Genomic DNA, 13766 nt, shown 5'->3' on the forward strand with positions numbered 1-13766 from the left:
TCTTTAACCGTCATCAGTAGAGATTACAGTGTTTCAAATGTGGGGTTTGCTGAGTAGGCTGCCAACATCTTTCTCAGGTCAGGTACCTCTCACAGGCATGCGGGTGCTTCATCCACGAGCTCGTCAGCTCAATGACTCACAGGAGAACTATTAAACGGGAATAGGGGTGGGAGCACACCGCTACTCCTCCCAGCTAGGTTCACCCCTGACATTGTGGTAATTGCAGTTTCAGTTACTTGGTTGCTTCAAGAGTGTTTGAGTATTTCGCCACAGTTGGAGCAGATAGTGCTGATCTCTAGACACGTGTTTCTGGTTCTTTAACCATCATTAGTAGAGATTACAGTCTTTCAAATGTGGGGTTTGCTGAGTAGGCTGCCAACATCTTTCTCAGGTCAGGTACCTCTCACAGACATGCGGGTGCTTCATCCACGAGCTCGTCAGCTCAATGACTCACGGGAGTACTATTAAACAGGAACAGGGGTGGGAGCACACCGCTTCACCTCCCAGCAAGGTTCGCCCCTGACATTGTGATAATTGCAGTTTCAGTTACTTGCTTGCTTCAAGAGTGTTCGAGTGTTTCACCACAGTTGGTGACCCCTGACCCTGCTCGCAGGGCCGGTCGCTCCACTCACCGCACGATCCCCGCTGCTGCCGCTCGTTCCCAGAGTATTTTGTGCTTCCACTGTTGTGTGCCCTAATTTTGTTGTACCTTTGCTACTTGACTTGTTATTGTTTTCTGTTCCCTGATGATATCCCGCCTCTCAGGGGTCTCTGCCCCTCGCTGCTCTCCCTGTATTGTTCCCGATCCCCGCCGCTGATCCCCTGCGGCCCGCCCCCTTTTGCCTTCTGTTCCCGTTCCCGCTCCCCATTCGCCGCCCCGCTCCCACCTCCCAGCTGCTCCTCCCTCCCACTTGGCCATTTATGGCGAAGAACGCACGGTGGTGAGCTGTGACCCCTGACCCTGCTCGCAGGGCCGGTCGCTCCACTCACCGCACGATTCCTGCTGCTGCCGCTCGTTCCCCAAGTATTTTGTGCTTCCACTGTTGTGTGCCCTAATTTTGTTGTACCTTTGCTGCTTGACTTGTTATTGTTTTCTGTTCCCTGATGACATCCCGCCTCTCAGGGTCTCTGCCCCTCGCTGCTCTCCCTGTATTGTTCCCGATCCCTGCCGCTGATCCCCTGCGGCCCCGCCCCTTTTGCCTTCTGTTCCCATTCCCGCTCCCCATTCACCGCCCGCTCCCGCCTTCCAGCTGCTCCTCCCTCCCACTTGGCCATTTATGGCGAGAACGTGCGGTGGTGAGCTGTGACCCCTGACCCTGCTCACAGGGCCGGTCGCTCCACTCACCGCACGATCCCCGCTGCTGCCGCTCGTTCCCCAAGTATTTTGTGCTTCCACTGTTGTGTGCCCTAATTTTGTTGTACCTTTGCTGCTTGACTTGTTATTGTTTTCTGTTCCCTGACGATATCCCGCCTCTCAGGGGTCTCTGCCCCTCGCTGCTCTCCCCGTATTGTTCCCGATCCCCGCTGCTGATCCCCTGCGGCCCGCCCCCTTTTGCCTTCTGTTCCCGTTCCCGCTCCCCATTCGGTGCCCCGCTCCCACCTCCCAGCTGCTCCTCCCTCCCACTTCGCCATTTATGGCGGAGTGCACGCGCAGCGTTCACGCGCAGCGGGTGCGCCGATTGTGCGCCGAAGGCAAGCCCGTCTATGCCCGTCCGTGCCTTGACCGCGCCCAGCGCCAGAAACCCTGGCCCCCGCAGATGACAGCCCACCCGCTTTACTTAGGACGCCGCCACCCTCAACGCACTCAACACCGGCAGGATCCCCGGTTGCAACCGAGCCACCCCGAGACGCACCCACGGACCCTTCACCTGCCAAAACTGCAAATTCACCTGCATCCGGACCTGCACCGCACCCGTCAAGCCGAGCACCAGCAGCAACCACCTGAAGTGCATCCTGCTCAACACCCGCTCCGTCCACAGACACGCCGTGGAACTCTGGAACCTGCTCGGTACCACATCTCCAGACGTCGCCTTCCTCACGGAAACATGGATGAACGCCTCCTCAGCGCCCGACATCGCCATCGCCATCCTGGGCGGATACAAGATCACCCAGAGAGACCGTGTCAACCAGACTGGAGGTGGCATCGCCATCGTCCACAAGAACACCATCCGCATCACAACCAACTCCGACGACACCCTCACAGCCGCCGAACATCTGCACTTCCAGATACACACCGACCCCAAGACCACACTCAGAGGCACCCTCATCTACAGACCCCCAGGACCTCGCACACAATTCAGCAAAGACATCGCCAACTTCATCAGCCCGCACGCCCTCTCCTCCGCTGACTACATCCTCCTAGGGGACCTCAACTTCCACCTGGAGAACAACAATGACAGCAACACCACCGCTCTGCTGGACAACCTTGCCAGCCTCGGACTCAAGCAACTGGTGAGCACCCCCACCCACTATGCCAGACACACGCTTGACCCAATCTTCTCATCCAGCAACCACATCTCCTTCAGCCACTCCACCGAACTCCACTGGACAGACCACAGCTGCGTCCACTTCAGCTTCAGAAGGACCACGACCCACCACCACCCGCAACAGGCTCCCCGCAGGAGCTGGAACAAGATCACCACCGACCAGCTCACCACATCCCTGAGCCAGAACCCTCCCGCCAGCCCAACGGACCCCAACCAAGCAGCCAACAACCTCACACAGTGGATCGCCAACTGCGTGGACGACCTCGACCGGCAGCAAGAAAGCGCCTTGGTTCAACGACGATCTCAAAAACTCCAAGAAGAACTGCCGCACCCTCGAGAAATCCTGGCGCAAAGACCCGACTACAGACAACATGACCGCCCTCAAGCACGCCACCAGCAAACACCACTAGCTGATCCGCACCACCAAGAAGACAGCATTCAAGGAGTGACTAGACAACAACGCCCACAACAGCAAGGAACTCTTCAGCATCGTCAAAGAGCTCTCCAACCCCAGCGCCGGAAACAACGACATCACTCCCTCGCAAGACCTCTGCGACTCACTCGCCTCGTTCTTCCACAACAAGATCGCAGACATACACAACAGCTTCGGCGCACAGACCACGCACCCAACCACCGAACCAACGCCCCCCACTACCACCCTCCGCGCCTGGACCCCGGTCAGCCCTGAAGACACCATCCACACGATGAACACCATCCACTCCGGATCACCAACCGACCCATGCCCCCACCACGTCTTCAACAAAGCCGACTCCGTCATCGCACCCCAACTCCGGGACACCATCAACTGCTCCTTCAACACCGCCACCTTCCCGGAGAGCTGGAAGCATGCCGAACTCAGCGCCCTCCTGAAGAAGCCATCAGCAGACCCCACCGACCTCAAGAACTACCGCCCCATCTCGCTCCTCCCTTTTCCTGCCAAAGTCATCAAGAAGATCGTCAACAGACAGCTTGCCACCTTCCTCGAGACGAACGGATCCCTCGACCACTCACAGTCCGGTTTCCGAGCTAACCACAGCACCGAGACCGCCCTCATTGCAGCCACTGACGACATCCGAGCCCTGCTCGACAACGGGGAAATAGCGGCCCTCATCCTCCTGGACCTTTCCGCAGCGTTCAACACTGTCTGCCACCGCACCCTAGTGCAGCGCCTCAGCAACATCAGAATCCAAGAGAAGGCACTGGAGTGGATCATCTCGTTCCTCGCCGGAAGAAACCAGAGAGTCCGCCTCCCTCGTTCAGATCCGAGGCCACCGATGTCATCTGCGGCGTACCACGAGCCCCCTCGCGGCCATCGCACACCTACACAACCTCAACATCATCTCCTACGCCAATGACACCCAGCTGATCCTCTCCCTCACCAACGACCCCAACACCGCCAGAACCAACCTACACGAAGGGATGAAAGACGTAGCCGAGTGGATGATGAACAGCCGCCTGAAACTGAATTCAGACAAGACGGAAGTCCTCATCCTTGGATCATCACTGTAGGAAGGTGGAATCTGACTATATGGTTGCCCCCACCTTTTTCCTGGTGTTTGAATGGTTTTTGACTAGTCTGGCTGGGATCCTGCTATCCAGGACCCCAGCCTATCTGCTTACTCCCTTAAATGATTGGTGTGCATATTAGATGCACTAGTGGTTGGATACTGTGGTACCTTGTGAGCCCCTAGTAATATGGTACCTTAGGTACCTAGGGCATTGGTACTTCACAGGCCTACCAGGGGCTGCAGCATGTATTATGCCACCCCTGGGAAGCATTCACAATCTGACACCACAGGCCTGCTACTGCAGCCTGTGTGAGGTAGTGTTAGCACTCCTCACGGAGGTATAGGTTCCTATATCTCACCATACACACACACATATAAACCTATCAGTCACCCCTATGGTAGGCCCTATCAATCCCAAGGGCAGGGTGCTTGGTTTACTATGTGAGGGGGTGGGCCTGCCTGAGCAGGACCCCTCTGCAGCTGGCAGAGTCTATTCTCTGCTGCTGTTTGTGGATGCGGTTAAACCATATACTCTTAAGTGCATTATAACCGCCCGGTAAATGCTAACTTTGGAATGACTGCATCAAAACATGTTATGTTTGGTGTCAAACATCTTGGAATCATACCCCCTCACCAGTAACTGGTGTGGGAGTATGATCCCACCCTTCTAGAGGGGATGACATGTACCCACTGTACTGAACAGTAGAAATCTTCTAAAGCCCTGGCATCACAAAATGGATGCCACCAGCACAGACACCGGGCTGCCCTCCTGCTGCTGACCGAAACTCGCAGTGGAGGGAGCCCAACAAAGGGTTTCCTGTCACAGGGAGGTGTCACAACCTCCCAGACAGGATTTAGTGTATTGGAGCTGGGTGGGTGCACTCTTAGAGTGCCTTTGAAGTCCTGCACTGGGGGAGCAGTAGGCTCCTCTGTGCATATGCCAGCTCAAACCGGTTCAGGAGTTACAGGCCCCTGTCCTGGCGCGCAACTGGACAAAGGGAAGTGGGTGTAACCACCCACTACCCTGGCCCTCCTAAAGGAGTGGCCATAGAGCTAGTCCCTCCCATCTTTTCACTATAAGATACCAAACATTGCCAATGCAATTTAGATTACACCTGGACGACGCTCTAAGAAGAAGAATCCTGGCCCTTCGACTTTCTATTACCTCTAGAAGACTGAAGATTCTCCCTTGGAGTCAAGGAGTGACTCCCCTGCTTGGCAGGCACCTAAAGGACTGAACTACGGTTGCAAACTTTACCGCTCCCGCTGGAGCCCGAAGTCCCTGCGTCCCCTGAAGCAGATTTCCTGACCTCTCGAAGGCCATTTTAAGTCCCCAGCGAAGCTGTGGCATCTGGACCCCACGAGTGACGAGGAACAGCGATACCAGGGAACCGTGCACTGATTTTGAGTGCAAGCCCTGAACAACAAACTACAGACTTCTGCTTTGGGCCACTTAATGTCCAAGTCCCTAGCAGGTCTGAAACCGAAGATCAGCGGCCTACCTTGTCCCGAGTGACCGTGGGCTGTTGGTGAACTTTTCCTGCAAAGGTGTCTTTGCGGTTGCTTGCCCGTTGGCTACCAGCCCTCCAGAAGACTTTCACATCCACTTCAAGAGCTTGCCTGATTGCTCTGGGCCTGCCCTTACTTACCCTTGCTGGGTAAGTCCATCAGACCTTGCTGGTCTGATCCATCGACAATCTTCCATATACACAAGACTTGCAGTTGCCAAGGTTTGTTGGCTCCAATCCAAGTGCCGACACCGCCAACAGCTGCAGACATTGTGGGACCCTCCGAGCCCAGCTGCTGGTCTTCATCGATCTCTCCTGGACCTCATGAGCGAAGAGACAAAACAACATCAGCGACCTGAAGAGACGCGACAGCTGTGGTCATCTATCCTGCTGGCCACCGGTCACTGGCAAGTGACTTTGAACTCTGTCCCCTCAATTTCTAGGTCTCCTGCAACTCCAATCCATTGTTGGATTCCGGCGGACACTTCTCTCGACGACACAAGCAGCAAGACTTCCGCGATCTCCATTGAAAACAGCATTGCGACCCGACACCAAAGGACACCTATGCACCCGGCTTCCCTGGGTGAGGTAACTCTGGCATTACAGTGCCCAAGTGTGCATTGGCTATTGAAGTACTTACCCTGTAAGTTGTTTGCTTGTTGTCCACTCCGAAGTGCCCTAGAACTGTAAATAACAAACCACAACATTTTTGCATTGAAACCAATGAGAAACCCGCGTGTGTGTTTAGACACTGCACGCGCCTCCTGTGGGCTGATTACTTACCTGTAAACACTGCAGCAGTGAAGCCCCAGCGATTCCCAAGGCCCTAGGCCTCTTCAAATTGCAAGTCGAGTTTGTGATACCATTTTTTTAGTATATGGTCTGGTACGCCCCTAGGGCTACAGCCATCTTGGTGCTTAATTTATTGAGAACTGTTGAACTTTTGAATGTTTACCTGGCTCTAATCTCATAAAGAGATTAGTAGAGTATATTTAGTAATAAATACATATATCTTTGATATATATACTTGTGTGGTGTCTTTTCATTTGGTAATTCAAGAGATTATAAGGTAAAACAAGCTGCTTTACATTCCTCAGAGACTTAGCCTGGAGGCTGCTCTCCACAGCTACCACTAGGATAGCTTTCTTTCAAAAGGTTGTCTTTAAACCTATCTACCAAGAGTCGAATTGGACTGGTGCAAGGTGGCCACTAGAACTAGTGACCAGCATATGCCAGGCCAACTTCTCACATTGGTGGGCAGCGTGTGGGATTCCAGCTTGCCATTGTTTTACCAGAAAATCTCTATTTCAATTACTAACTGAAAACCACTTAAGGTACTCAAGGTACATATAAAGTCAAGCTGGTATCAATAAGTTCTACTGAACTTAGAGCTGTTGGTGAAGGGATAAGCACACCGTTGCTACAGCTCAAGCTAGGTTTAGTAGGCCACAACTAGTGTAGGTAGTACAACACTGCACAACACTAGTATGCCTCACCAGGATGGAGCCAGTGGGTCCATCCCATCTCAGTACAAAGACATAGCCTACACTGACCTGAAGGCCTTATGCTTTGAGAGACAACTGAGGGTGGGCAGGAGTCCCTTATCACAACACCTGATAGATCTGCTAGTAGCAGATGACCTGAGACAAGATCTAGGAGCAAGTGGGTCTGCATCAGGGGGTGGGTCAAACATAGTCTCTGGGTCTGATGATGAAAATCAAGATGACCTGGAGTCTGTAATTGAAGGGCCAGACTCACAAGAGTCTGATAGAAACAGAGGAATTCTCCATAAGAGAACTGACAGAGTTGGAGACAGGCCTAGGTCACTCTCAAGGGACTCTGACAAGTCATATCACTGTGGAAGAGAATTTGTTTCACAGAGGAACTCCAACTTTCCCAGGGAGACCTCCTCTGAAAGAAGGTACAAATTGCTGCAGTATGAGGAAGCTAGGCTTGCTCTCAGAACCAAGCAATTGGCCTTAGATAGGGAAGCCTTCGAGCTCCAAAGAAGGAGGGGTTAGATACCCCTTGTGGCAGCAACAGTGTCCCTAGAAACAGAGATTATACTCCTGACCATAGGAACCTGTCCAAGGTTGTTCCTCCCTACCAGAGTGGGGATGATATCCACAAATGGATAACTGCTATGGAGAGGGCCTGTAAAGTTCAACAGGTCCCCCAGAAACAGTGGGCAGCAATCTTGTGGCTCTCCTTTTCAGATAAAGGAAGAGACAAGCTCCTCACTGTTAGAGAAGAGGATGCTAATGACTATGAATCCTTGAAGAGTGCATTAATAGATGGGTTTGGCTTAACCACTGAACAGTACAGGTTCAAGTTCAGAGACACCCAGAAAGCACAGACTCAGGATTGGGTGGACTTTGTAGATTGTGCTACCAAGGCTCTGGAGGGTTGGATTGTTGTCAGTAGAGTCACTGACTTTAAAGGATTGTATAATTTGATTATGAGAGAGCAGATCCTTAATAATTGTCAAAACCAACTCTTACACCAGTACCTGGTGGACTCTGATCTGACCTCTCCCCAAGAATTGTGAAAGAAGGCAGACAAATGGGTCAGAACCAGGGTTAGGCCGAGGAACCAAGGTGGTGACCAGAAGAAAGATTCCACTAAGCCCAAAGAGAAAGGTGGGGATGATTAAACAGAAAAGTCCTCTGAAAGGCCCCAAAAACCCAGTTTTGGGGGTGGGTCCCAAAATCCTTCCTCTTCCAATAAGAAACCATATTGCCATGTGTGCAAGCAACCTGGACACTGGAAAACTGACTCCAGCTGTCCAAAGAATGGCAATAAGGAAAATGTTCCTCCCACTGCAGCTCCAACACCTCCTGTTACTACCAGTAGTAATCCCCCAGGTGGTGGGAGTGCACCCAAAAACTTAGTTGGGCTTTCTTGGGGAACACAGGTGGACTCTGGCCTAACCAGGTCCCCTACACAAGCAACTCTAGTCTGTGATGGTGGCATGGGGTTTGCCAACTTTACCATGAGTCCCAATATCTTGGGCAGGTACAGACAAGAGCCTATGATCAATGGTCATAAGGATGTGGCCTACAGGAACACAGGGGCTAGTGTCACCATGGTGACAAGGAGACTAGTGCCCCTAGAACAGCTTTTACCTGAGTTTAGCTACCAGGTGACCAATATTGATGGAATTAGGACAGACCATCCCATGGCAGTAGTAAATCTCAGCTGGGGAGGGGTCACTGGCCCCAAGAGAGTGGCAGTGTCCCCAACCTTGCCTGTAGATTGTTTACTGGGGAATGATCTAGAGATCTCAGCCTGGGCTGAGGTAGACCACAATGCCCATTTAAGAATGTTAAGCAGAAAATGTCAAAGAGGATGCACTCCTTCCCTTTACTTAGAAAATGCTGGTTTAAATTATTCGAATCAAAAGTGCGTGCGATCAGTAACTGTGAAACGCCTCCAGTCACAGTGAATACTGAAGTAAACTTGAGCAGGAGCATTTTCATTATGCTCCAAACTGTCGCACTGCGGATATGGGGCAGTCCCTCCAGTGTATCATTTCATTGAAGTAATCAATATTTCACACATTATACCAATTTTTTTAAATACTTCTTGCTTCAAGACTTGTGAACTTTACTTTGAATCACTGCGAAGACAGCATGATTGTATCCAAACGCTTTATTCAATAACTTCTCATGCGTTGTGTGCCCATCCAGGCCTCATACAACAACACGCTTCGGTTGAAGCCAATCATTACGTGGAAAAGACATGTGTATTTTTTATCCAATGCATTTCGAGCCTGTGAGGCTCTTCGTCAGGGATCTACACAATAAAAGTAAAGAAAAAACCACTAAGCCAACATATCATGAGACAGCCATTCAATCATAAACAATGTAATTAAGCGCCCAAGTTGTCCACCCTCATCCCAAACTCCACCAAAATTCTAAGCGGGTACACACTCATTTCCCCCACAGTAAAAAATATGAATGAACATAATCCTACACCAAAATTATCAGAGCTACAAGTATAACCAAAGTGCATAATATACTCTCAAACCCCTTAATTCCTCCCAGCAATATTTTAAAAGCTTCCCTCCACCCGTATCCTTGAACTATAATGCTCGGTTAACATTACCTAAACCAACCGCCTCATGTTTTCCGTTGTGTTCGTGTCAACCCTTCATAAACGTGCGCGATACTCATTAAATACCCTCTCGTGAACTGAAAGATTACCAACACCTGTTAAGTCAAAATATCACGTGACCTCTATCTCTGTGACTATGCTGTGTTCAAATAGAAACTCTGTGTGGAAAAAACTCAAATTCCCACATTGCCTTTCGCAACGATACCTGCAAACATCAAAACACTTGTGTATTACCCCAATACTGAAATGAAAATAACACTTGCTCACTGGAAATTAAATTCAACATATCACCGCTCTACAATGTAAATGCATCAAAATGCATCAAAAATAAAAATAATCAGTTTAGTAATGATGAATCGAAAATGATGATGACTTAACAGGTGTTGGTAATCTTTCAGTTCACGAGAGGGTATTTAATGAGTATCGCGCACGTTTATGAAGGGTTGACACGAACACAACGGAAAACATGAGGCGGTTGGTTTAGGTAATGTTAACCGAGCATTATAGTTCAAGGATACGGGTGGAGGGAAGCTTTTAAAATATTGCTGGGAGGAATTAAGGGGTTTGAGAGTATATTATGCACTTTGGTTATACTTGTAGCTCTGATAATTTTGGTGTAGGATTATGTTCATTCATATTTTTTACTGTGGGGGAAATGAGTGTGTACCCGCTTAGAATTTTGGTGGAGTTTGGGATGAGGGTGGACAACTTGGGCGCTTAATTACATTGTTTATGATTGAATGGCTGTCTCATGATATGTTGGCTTAGTGGTTTTTTCTTTACTTTTATTGTGTAGATCCCTGACGAAGAGCCTCACAGGCTCGAAATGCATTGGATAAAAAATACACATGTCTTTTCCACGTAATGATTGGCTTCAACCGAAGCGTGTTGTTGTATGAGGCCTGGATGGGCACACAACGCATGAGAAGTTATTGAATAAAGCGTTTGGATACAATCATGCTGTCTTCGCAGTGATTCAAAGTAAAGTTCACAAGTCTTGAAGCAAGAAGTATTTAAAAAAAATTGGTATAATGTGTGAAATATTGATTACTTCAATGAAATGATACACTGGAGGGACTGCCCCATATCCGCAGTGCGACAGTTTGGAGCATAATGAAAATGCTCCTGCTCAAGTTTACTTCAGTATTCACTGTGACTGGAGGCGTTTCACAGTTACTGATCGCACGCACTTTTGATTCGAATAATTTAAACCAGCATTTTCTAAGTAAAGGGAAGGAGTGCATCCTCTTTGACATTTTCTGCTTAGCAATTACTTTCGCCTCCATGAGGCATGCACCCCAGTTCATGAAACCTTGGATTATGGAGCACAGAGTACTTGTAAAAATCGTCACTCCGGAGACAGCGACCAACTGGAACCGAGACACTTAAAGTTATGTTTCAACATAAGAAAGAAACCACAACAAATTGATTATGTGACTGTCATGCTTGGATTTTCGATTCATCATTACTAAACTGATTATTTTTATTTTTGATGCATTTACATTGTAGAGCGGTGATATGTTGAATTTAATTTCCAGTGAGCAAGTGTTATTTTCATTTCAGTATTAGGGTAATACACAAGTGTTTTGATGTTTGCAGGTATCGTTGCGAAAGGCAATGTGGGAATTTGAGTTTTTTCCACACAGAGTTTCTATTTGAACACAGCATAGTCACAGAGATAGAGGTCACGTGATATTTTGACTTAACAGGTGTTGGTAATCTTTCAGTTCACGAGAGGGTATTTAATGAGTATCGCGCACGTTTATGAAGGGTTGACACGAACACAACGGAAAACATGAGGCGGTTGGTTTAGGTAATGTTAACCGAGCATTATAGTTCAAGGATACGGGTGGAGGGAAGCTTTTAAAATATTGCTGGGAGGAATTAAGGGGTTTGAGAGTATATTATGCACTTTGGTTATACTTGTAGCTCTGATAATTTTGGTGTAGGATTATGTTCATTCATATTTTTTACTGTGGGGGAAATGAGTGTGTACCCGCTTAGAATTTTGGTGGAGTTTGGGATGAGGGTGGACAACTTGGGCGCTTAATTACATTGTTTATGATTGAATGGCTGTCTCATGATATGTTGGCTTAGTGGTTTTTTCTTTACTTTTATTGTGTAGATCCCTGACGAAGAGCCTCACAGGCTCGAAATGCATTGGATAAAAAATACACATGTCTTTTCCACGTAATGATTGGCTTCAACCGAAGCGTGTTGTTGTATGAGGCCTGGATGGGCACACAACGCATGAGAAGTTATTGAATAAAGCGTTTGGATACAATCATGCTGTCTTCGCAGTGATTCAAAGTAAAGTTCACAAGTCTTGAAGCAAGAAGTATTTAAAAAAATTGGTATAATGTGTGAAATATTGATTACTTCAATGAAATGATACACTGGAGGGACTGCCCCATATCCGCAGTGCGACAGTTTGGAGCATAATGAAAATGCTCCTGCTCAAGTTTACTTCATTTAAGAATGTTAGGCATCCCTGAGAGAGTGGATGAGACCCTAATGGCCTCACCTCCACCCCAGGAGGAAGTAAGGGGAGTGAAGCCTGAAACTATGGATCACTCCACACAAACAGAGAGCACAGGGGGTGAGGAACAGTCCTCCCCCCACCAGACTAAAGGTAAGGGTCAAGTTTCTAAGGGAACTGATCCTGCCCCTTGTGAAGTAACTGTCCCAGAAGTGGACAGGCCTGTCCTGGCCACAACTCTGATGGCAGGGGATCCTTCCAAGGTGGTACCCAGTCTGGAGCAGGTATCCTGCCCCTCTCTACCCTGCCTCGGTCAGCCCAAGGCTACAGAGGTCAGGGAGGTCAGTGGACCCTTAATGGGCCCCTGTCCAGAGGAACCCCCTCATCAGCAGATTAGGGTCACCCAGCAGAGTAGTTCTAGCCAGGTGAATGTTCCTCTACAAACTGAGGGATCCCCCTTACCCCTAGGTACAGGTACCCCCCAGATGGACTTTGGTGGGCACAGGGAAACCTGGGGCATAGTTGCCCCAAACATTCCAATGCCCTCCACTATTCCAACCAGAGGGACCCAACCCCCAGCTGTAGGCAGCCAGAGGTTGACCCTTAGGGCCAGATATGACACAGTCATGGACAGAAAGGCTTCCATGGTGACCAGTGTGCTGAGGAAGCTGAGACCACCCAAATAGGGCCTCACTTCCAGACTCAGACACCCCACCAGCCAACTTCTGTACCAGAAAACAATACAGGTAATTTCCCTAGACTTTGGAGAAACTCCAAAACCCCTTGGGGTAGGATTTCCCAAGTGGACCATGAGACAGGGAGCAACCATGCTAGTGCAGGTTCTTCCTTATATGGCAACTCAGGAAATAAAGGCTTAACTGGGCAAGGTTAGCCTTATCTCCATTCGTTTGGGGGGGGGGATATGTAGGAAGGTGGAATCTGACTATATGGTTGCCCCCACTTTTTTCCTGGTGTTTGAATGGTTTTTGACTAGTCTGGCTGGGATCCTGCTATCCAGGACCCCAGCCTATCTGCTTACTCCCTTAAATGATTTGTGTGCATATTAGATGCACCAGTGATTGGATACTGTGGTACCTTGTGAGCCCCTAGTACATGGTACCTAGGTACCTAGGGCATTGGTACTTCACAGGCCTACCAGGGGCTGCAGCATGTATTATGTCACCCCTGGGAAGCATTCACAATCTGACACCACAGGCCTGCTACTGCAGCCTGTGTGAGGTAGTGTTAGCACTCCTCACGGAGGTATAGGTTCCTATATCTCACCATACACACACACACACACATATAAACCTATCAGTCACCCCTATGGTAGGCCCTATCAATCCCAAGGGCAGGGTGCTTGGTTTACTATGTGAGGGGGTGTGTTTGCCTGAGCAGGACCCCTCTGCAGCTGGCAGAGTCTATTCTCTGCTGCTGTTTGTGGATGCGGTTAAACCATATACTCTTAAGTGCATTATAACCTCCCGGTAAATGCTAAGTTTGGAATGACTGCATCAAAACATGTCGTGTTTGGTGTCAAACATCTTGGAATCATACCCCCACACCAGTAACTGGTGTGGGAGTATGATCCCACCCTTCTAGAGGGGATGACATGTACCCACTTTCCTAAACGGTAGAAATCTTCTAAAGCCCTGGCAGCACAAAATGG

At 49.3% G+C, this 13766-nt stretch overlaps 2 long non-coding RNA genes across 2 annotated transcripts; one reads left to right on the forward strand and one right to left on the reverse strand.

Annotated features, from left to right (window-relative positions):
- Positions 1-9137: 9137 nt before the first annotated feature.
- LOC146829970 (uncharacterized) lies at positions 9138-9848 on the reverse strand. Its single transcript, XR_014961121.1, has 2 exons — positions 9610-9848; positions 9138-9297 (listed from the first exon to the last, which is right to left on the reverse strand). It is a non-coding gene; the product is annotated as an uncharacterized LOC146829970 (long non-coding RNA).
- Positions 9849-10057: 209 nt separating this feature from the next.
- On the forward strand, positions 10058-11903 carry LOC146829971 (uncharacterized). Its single transcript, XR_014961122.1, has 2 exons — positions 10058-10102; positions 10415-11903. It is a non-coding gene; the product is annotated as an uncharacterized LOC146829971 (long non-coding RNA).
- Positions 11904-13766: the final 1863 nt, after the last annotated feature.

This window comes from Triturus cristatus, chromosome 5_1 (genome assembly GCF_964204655.1).
Source record: "Triturus cristatus chromosome 5_1, aTriCri1.1, whole genome shotgun sequence".
NCBI classification, from domain to species: domain Eukaryota; kingdom Metazoa; phylum Chordata; class Amphibia; order Caudata; family Salamandridae; genus Triturus; species Triturus cristatus.